The following is a 6693-nucleotide window of genomic DNA, read 5'->3' as shown; positions in this document are numbered from 1 at the left end:
GATGCAGGCGAGGGGTGGCGTGGCGGCGGCCACAGGCGAGGGGCGGCGTGTTTCCGGCCGCTGCGGGCACGGCTCGCCGGTCGCAGGTGATGCACGGCGTCGGCCCGGAGGTGGCATCGTGGTTCTAGGCAGAGCTCTCGAGATCGAGCTCCTGCCATGGCAGGTGCCCCTCCTCTGGATCTGGGGATCTGATTGCTTTTTTTGAAAAATTCCAGGGACTCAATTGCTTTTTCAGAAAACTTCCAGGGACCCGATTGCTTTGTCAGACACTGACATGTGGGCCTCACATGTCAGTTAACGGTCAAACACACGGTCAAATAGACGGAATGTTTAGTGGCGGGCCCGACCTGTCATAAACAGGTTTAATTTTTAAGCAACGGGCATTTGGGGTTTTTTGAAACAGCCGACCACTCGTTTGGTAGCTTTCTGAGAAAAATTAAAAAATGGTAGTTTTTTGAAACCTTAGCCTGTAAAGTAGTAGTTTTATGCTATTTGCTCCATATGAATGGGTGTACAACAAGCATGTATGTGTACATATACTTAAGAAACGATATCTTGACACAGTCTGTATAAATCTTCGACAATTCTACATGAAAAAATAGAGATGTAGTAATTTTCTCTTCACTAAAAAAATAATACTGTCGGAATCGGGGCTCCGCAGACCTAAAGAAAGGTTTGATCTCTGGGGTGTGAATGAAGAACTCCGCCATGCTACTGCTTGCCGCTCACCGTCTCACTGCGATGCTTCGTCGTGCTCGAGCGAACAGGGAAGGAATGGGACACGGAGATTTACTCAGGTTCGGGCCACCTTGTGGTGTAAAACCCTACTCCTATTTTGTGGCGGATTGCCTCGCGAGGAGGATAAGTATGAACTTCTACAAGGGAGAATAGCCTCGTGAAGGCTCAGGGATGAACCGATCGGATCCCCTACGGTTGAGACTAAGCTATATTTATAGGGGGCTTGGTCCTCTTTTCTCATGTCTTAGGCAGGAAGGGATACCACAATGGCCAAATTTGAAGGGGGATAGGAGTACTCCCTATCCCGACTAAAGGTCGTCTTCATCTGCAAAGCTTCTGGGCATGATGCGCAGGTGGGCTCGGTGATGACCTCCGTCCTGTCTAGCCCGTGGTCTTGGTCTTGTTGCACTGGAATGGAAACACTACAAGAAATATGTCAACTTGCGACCATCACTATTGGTCACTGAATGGTCATTGTTTTTCATTTGTGACCTTTTTTTGACCAAAAACAGATGGTCAAAAGCTGGCGGTTGTAAACTGAAATTAACGACCTTCTCTGTGATATGTAAAAGGTCGTTGGTTCCACGACCAAATTTTTGGTCACTAGCAGCCTCCCCGGGCCACGTAGGATCCAGCGTGGCAAGTTGACGTGGATAAGATTCAGCCCGGTCCAATTCGATGTTTTACATGGGTCGAGCCCAACAATTCAGCCTATTTAATGTAATTTTTCCTGTGCTTTTATTAGCTACATGGGCCTGGCCCAACAATTCAGCCTTATTAATTTCTTTGTGTGGCCCTTTTAACAGCAGATTTTCTTTTTGATCATGTATTTTTTTGGGGCCATTTCTTTGCTGGGCCTCTCATGTTTTTCCCTCAAAAATAATTGTCCAATATAACTTAGGCCTAGCCCAGTTCTGAAAAAATTGATCCAATCCAAAAATATATATTATGCCATTGACATTACAACACATCACACCATAAGCTATCTTGGGCCTAGCCCAGTTCTGATACATTTTCAAAGCAACGTGCAAAGTTATAATATTACAATCATTCGTTCCAGCAATACATATCTTTACATCCCAGGAACAGTAAGTGCCAAACAAAACTATTCTACAACAAAGAAAATTAAAATAGAAATTCAGATGATAAGAAATAACAGAAGTTCCTATTGTCCTCCTTCAACATTTGAAAACCTCATTCACCTGGCAGTAGATCAATCATGAGTGAGAAACTATATAGCAGAAAAAAATGTTCAAACAATGCAAAAATAACAGTCATTACACATGGTATTCGGGTACAGATTCATTACTCATTCCACATGGTATGGCAGGTACAGATTCATCGGCCATTATAGTAGATAATAACATCACTGGCAACAATCAATGCGGTTTGGATGAAGTCTCAAGCATAATACAATACCAGTCTATACTCCTCTTTTAGAGGTACAGATTATAGCTAATGGAGTTGATATCCAGGAGTATTTGCAAATGATACAACATCATGGAGTAGGATAACATGTTTAGCAGTACAGGTTATATAGTAAGTAAGCAAGGAATTTGGCAAGCTATGTTGCAAGATAATTGTTGTGTCGCTAACAATCACCATGTAAGAACGCTTTGTTGTACTAATACATGCACATCAAGTGAGAGTGGTGTTCCGTTCTTACCACAGCGGCACAAGTCAGACGATGCCCAATTCGCCCTGCTTCTCCACAAGACTCGACCAGGAGCACGCATCCTCGAAGGAACCAGCAGCGCTGCTTGCTCCTTTGGCTCAACTCCTTGCTGCGGAGGACGGCCGAGACTTGGATGCGGAGTCCCTGGGGGCTGGGCGTCACCTGCTCCCTCTCATTGTAAGTTGTAATTAGGTGCAGGCTCCCTGGGCGATTCATGAAAGGGAAGTTCTCAAGCTTGACAATCTCATTGTCCGACAAGTCAATAGTGTCAAACTGGTCCTGTTATAAAAAAAGGAACAAAGACAGTTATAAACACAGCTAGAGAAGGACTTCGAGAAACTACAAACAATTAAAAACAAGATTAAAAGAACCCTATGATTTCAATTTCAAATCAAGCTAAAAAGTTTAAATATTAAGCCATCGGTAATACAAAATTCGCCAAGAGGTGTGTCACTTATGGTAGAGCCAATACAAGAAAGTAGTCTGGTAACACAATAACAAGCCACACATAAAACTGTTATGCCCTGGACAACTACATATAAGAAAGCAAAAGTAACCAGAATAGTAGAGGTGTGGTGATCAAGTATATAAACACTTCTAGTAGCTAATTATATAAGGGCACTGCTCATAATGAAGAGCAAAGTATTTTTATGGGGAGGAAAGGCTCCCAGCTTCACCACCCCCACGATATGCATTCAAAGCATGTATAGGAATCGAATCCAAGCGAGCGAATCAGATCGGAAATAAAAAAATTAGTTGTTCAGAATTTTAGTTTTAAGTCTGAAATAAAAATTCATGCTAGAAATAGCATCAAAGTGTATCAAATGAATGGTGTTGTCCCGCCATACACATAACTGAAGCTTTCCCAACCAAATATTTATTTTTAGCCATGGAGAAAACATCTCAAGCATGCGCATCAGCTACTTCTACATCAGACAGTATAAGCATCTCAAGCCTGCCATATGATGATACCACCAAACTACATCTGAAGCTAATTAGCTAGCAAGTACAGCTCCAAATAGCTTACTCCCATGTATCTGTATGCATGGCCTTTGTAGATAGGGACGAAGGGGTTCCCTACCATAACAAGCGAAAATAATCTCCCATCTTGGCAAGTAACCGACGACCAGGATCAAACATCATAAATGAACCGATGCCCAGGGATCAGACATGTGCCGCTTACCACCACAAATCTCTCACAGGTCACTACCAAGCTGAAGTGGATCTTGGTCGTCGATTTTCGCACCAGAGAATCAGTTCAGACGCATATTTTACTCCCAGTTGCAACCTATCCAGATCCCTTTTGTCAGCAAAAAATACACAGACAAGAGATTAGTAAACTAAACTGGGAAAGATTAAACAAAGCAAATGATATGGGCATGCATGATTGATTAGTCTGGAAGTGTGTTCTCTGCATTTGCTTAGGGTGGCCATGTGATGGAGTATGTAGACAGCCACACTGGGCTACTGCATGTTGCCTCTTGGGGTTGTATACTACATGACATACTGTAGTGTAGTGTAGGAGATTGACTAGGATTTTTTATTGTTATGCTTCTTCACCTCTTCTCTCACTAACTAGACAATGAGAAGGACACATGAAATTGGATTACATTGCTAGATACCATGCACGATGTGCAGCTAGATAGATGAAACGGCGTGAAACAAAATGAACCTAATATTTGCATTATACCAAGTAGTCGGGCATGTTGTGCATCTCTGCGTCCGCTCATCGCGTCCTCCGATGAGCCGATGCAGCTGGCGACGTCAGGGAGGGCTGCCACCGCCGACGACCCCGAGGATCTGGATTAATCCCCTGAAGAAGCAAAAAACAACCGGCGAGATATTAATCAATCCCCCGAAACACCGTCAACACTCACCAGGCAACACAAGTCAGTACATCAAAGAGCAACACGCCAGTTCGACCCAACAAATTTTTGCCTCTCCAATATTCTAACAAGACTAGAGCATAGTATACATCTCTAAACTAGATGATGACAGATAATTCATGAAGTTTACCAACCGAACTAACAATTGCAGGATACTACAAACTTCAGTTACTAACGGTACAATCGAGAAATATCATGAGATTTATCCGGCGAGGTAGCATCTAAACTAACTATAACAATATGGTGATCAACATGCAAATACGAACAGACTAGAGACCAATACAATGAGTTCATGCTACATGCTCGAAATCAAACCAACACATATGCCGGCTAGTACTACTTGAGAAAGACAGATCCACAAGGACTACTTCTTTCTACAGGTACCTACTTAGGCTGTCTGGGTAAGGGCAGGGACGAACCACATTGGTGCCCTCGGAGGCCTACTCGAAAGACTCGAAGAGGAAGCTGGGCGCCTCGCGGTCGTCCTCCCGGACGAGGCAGCAGTAGGCCAGCACCGGCGGGAGGTGGTCGGAGAAGATGCAACGCTGGAGGGGAAGCAGCATGTGCCCCACCGCAGCTGCCGACCTGAAGGAATCCTCCTCCTCCCGCACCGATGCCCGCGCGCGCGACAGACGACCCACATTCAGCCATTCAGTCAATCGCGCAAAGCCACAACTAATCAGGACCACAAGGTTCCAGAGCAGGGAGACCACAAAGAGGGGGGACTCACCGACGGCGTCGAGCTTCTGGAAGGAAGTGGCGGCGCGGCATGCAAAGACGGGGCACGCGCGAGGCAACATCGGCGATGAGGCAAGCACGCTCGCGCGGCAGCCGACGGCGAGGCGCCCCTGCGGAAGCAGAGGCGGCGTGAGAATCCTTCTCGGCACGCGCGTCGACGGCTGTGCGGGGCGTAGCGAGAGCGCGAGCCCGGTTGCCGCCATCTGATTTGTTGACTATCTGTGGCGAGAGAGAGTGAGTGGAAGGGGAGCTGGAGGAGGTGGGGATCCAGGAGTTGAGGCCATCGAACGTCCATCTCGGCCTTAACGGGAGAGTGAGTGGAAGGGGAGCCGGAGGAGGTGTGGATCCGGCTCATGGAGGAGAGCGAGTGGAAGGGGACGACGGTGTTGGGCAGAATTGATGGGGGCGGCGGCGCACGGAGGAGGGCACGGCTAGGGTTTGGACGAGGGGTGAGAGGGAGCTGCGCTGAATCGGGAGGGGGATGAGAGGGATGAGGGGTAGAGGGGGTGGGGGAAGAGGGCTGCCGTCGGATCCGGACCTATCCAACCGTGGTCGATGCATGATCTGCGTGAGGTGCTCGTGGATCAATCAGAATACAATAAAGGCCTTGATGATGTTATGACCATATAAATAGGTCGTAATTGATTAAACATAAGTTTTTATGCAGGAGAAAAGCATTTTTCATTTTTGAAGTATAAAAAATAGTTTTGTTGTGATGAACCTACCAACTCTATGTATTAGACCAAATTTTATGTATAATTGACCAAATGATTTTATGTAAAATGCTTTTGATCCACGTTTTGTCAAATTGATGGAAAAACCAATTTCCATTTTTCGAGTGTCCAAAATGAGTTTTTTTGTGAAGGATCTACCATATATTTGTTGTAAAACTGGACCAAATCAATTTTCTAAAATACTAGGCCATATTTAATACACAATTGACAAAATGGTTGGGTGTCAAAAGTTTTGATCCACCTCTCGTGAAAAAGACAAATTTCCACCGATTCTGTAGAAAGCGGGTCAAATTTGAACTGCAATTACCTCATAGTTTGCTCTTTATTTTTTCAAAAAATCATTTCTAGGTACATAAATATCTATTTAATAAAAAAACATCAAAAGTTTTTCCAAGATTCAACCACTAGCTAGGAACGGTCATGCCCGCCATTTTGACCCCATTTTGACCCCATTTTGAAACGGGCATAAAAAATTCAAAAAAAATCAAAAAATTGGAAAACCTTCACATTGTGTCATTATATGTGACCAAGTTACCAGAAAAAATAATAAACTTGTAACACGGTAATTATTTTAAAAAAATGTTCTCAGAAAAGAGCTATCATGTGTGAAGATTCGTGGCTTTCAAGCCAAATGATCAATCTTATGGCCACATTCATGGCATTATTTTTTCAATGATCTCACATCGTGCAGAAGGGTGCATATTGGAATGGAAAACAATATTGCCTAAGAAAGTTTTCATTTTCTTTGGACGAAAAAATCATTTTTCATTTTCCAAGTGCCGAAGAGTTTTTTTTGTAAAGGACATACCAAATAATTGTTTCAAAGTTGGACCAAATCAATTTTCTAAAATACTAGGTCATATTTAATGCACAATTCACCAAATGGTTGGGTGTCAAAAAAATTTATCCACCTCTCGTGAAA

General features: G+C 44.1%; 2 long non-coding RNA genes across 2 annotated transcripts; both read right to left on the bottom strand.

Moving 5' to 3' along the window:
- Window positions 1-1661: 1661 nt before the first annotated feature.
- LOC119288935 lies at window positions 1662-2671 on the bottom strand. Its single transcript, XR_005141362.1, has 2 exons — window positions 2405-2671; window positions 1662-1940 (listed from the first exon to the last, which is right to left on the bottom strand). It is a non-coding gene; the product is annotated as an uncharacterized LOC119288935 (long non-coding RNA).
- An 829-nt stretch (window positions 2672-3500) lies between these two features.
- LOC119288934 lies at window positions 3501-5483 on the bottom strand. The gene is made up of 3 exons (XR_005141361.1): window positions 4719-5483; window positions 4104-4226; window positions 3501-3713 (listed from the first exon to the last, which is right to left on the bottom strand). It is a non-coding gene; the product is annotated as an uncharacterized LOC119288934 (long non-coding RNA).
- Between the last annotated feature and the right edge of the window lie 1210 nt (window positions 5484-6693).

This window comes from Triticum dicoccoides, chromosome 4A (genome assembly GCF_002162155.2).
Source record: "Triticum dicoccoides isolate Atlit2015 ecotype Zavitan chromosome 4A, WEW_v2.0, whole genome shotgun sequence".
Lineage (NCBI taxonomy): Eukaryota > Viridiplantae > Streptophyta > Magnoliopsida > Poales > Poaceae > Triticum > Triticum dicoccoides.
Note: the sequence above shows the minus strand (reverse complement) of the source record. Positions and strands in the feature narration are given on the sequence as shown.